Here is a 1,510-nt window from a genome sequence, read left to right as displayed (position 1 = left end):
CCTTCTCTTCTTCTCTTTCTCTTCCTCTCCCTCTCTTCCTTTCTCTCTCCTCCTTCCTGTTCCTTTCTCTCTCTCTTTCCTCCTCCTCCCTTCTCTCTCTTTCCTTCCCTCCCTCTCCTTCCTTCTCTTCTTCTCCTCTTCCTTTCTTGTGCTGGGGATCTAACCCAGAGGCTCCTCCATGCTAGGCAAGTGCTGCCCCACTGAGCTACACCCCTAGCGCTCAGGTCTGAATTATGGAACAGGCAAATCTGGTTCAAAAGAAAAGGGCCAATGTTGCAATGAATTCTTACATCTATGCTGAATACGGCAAAGCCAATTCCAAGGGCTCTTTCTTTTCTGGAAGGACATATTTTTTGTTTGACCAAGTACAGGGAGGCCTCAGGAGAGATATTTTTTTTAGTTGTAATACCTTTATTTTATTTATTTATTTTCTTATGGTGCTGAGGATGGAACCCAGTGCCTCACACATGCTAGGCAAGTGCTGTACCACTGAGCCATGACCCTAGCTCCAAAGCTTCAAGACATCTTGGGGTGCATCCCATGACATGGAAAACTTACTGCAAGTTCTGCTGTGCTCTGAGCACATTCTGACTTCCTCATTCTGCAGGTGAGGTGGCTCTTCGTGTCATGTGTTAGATAGGAGAGCATGAGGAAGCGCCAAATCCAGGATGCCCTTGTGTGCTTCCTGTGGGCGGGGCATGGGGAGCTGTCTCCAGACCCAGAGGGAGAGTGTCGCCCCCTAGTGGCAGAAGCAGCAAGAAAGGAAGGGGTAACGGAGCCCACAGAAGGCATGAAACCAGCATCCACCCACAAGTGGAGGGAGCTGCTGGGGCCATGACAGCTGCGGACACTGTCCCACCGCACCTGCAATGCTTCCTACTTCAGTTGCTTCTGTGGCGCCCTCTGTCTATTGCAACTGGCTGTCCCACACCTCTGTCACTCCTTCAGTCCCCCCTCACTTGTGGCCTCCTAGTTGAGAAAACAGAGGCCATCTGAATGGAAGCTTCTCAGCTCCCACCTCTCCAGGTGAGGAGGGGTGAGTTCTCAGGTGTGAAGCTGGGATCCCTTGTCACCTATGACACCAGCCACCTGTTACCATCACTGTTCTTTCTCTCTCCCTCCCTCCCTTCCTTCCTCTCTCTAGGGATCAAACCCAGGGTGCTTTATCACTAAACCACATCTCCCGTCCTCCCCCTTTTAAAATTTTGGGGTCTTGCTGAATTGCTGAGGCTGTCCTAGAATTTGTGATCCTCCTGCTTCAGCTTCCCAAGTCACCGGGATAAAGGCAGGTGCTGTGGAGCCCAGCCCCATCACGGTTCTTACATTGGCATGCTCAGCCACCTTCCGCCAGCTCCTTTCCACAGCATACTAATTTGCTAAGGACAGTTTAAGACAAAACAAAACTGAGACTCGAATCCCTAAAGGTCCCCATGTCTCTAGTATTTCCCATCTTCTCTTTCCTAGAAGAGATGTCTACCCTGGCCATCCCCAATGTGGTTGGCCTCCTGAC

This window comes from Marmota monax, unplaced genomic scaffold (genome assembly GCF_021218885.2).
Source record: "Marmota monax isolate L192 unplaced genomic scaffold, Marmota_monax_Labrador192_F-V1.1 WCK01_AAM20220418_F8-fsc00005, whole genome shotgun sequence".
Classification (NCBI taxonomy): Eukaryota; Metazoa; Chordata; class Mammalia; order Rodentia; family Sciuridae; genus Marmota; species Marmota monax.
Note: the sequence above shows the minus strand (reverse complement) of the source record.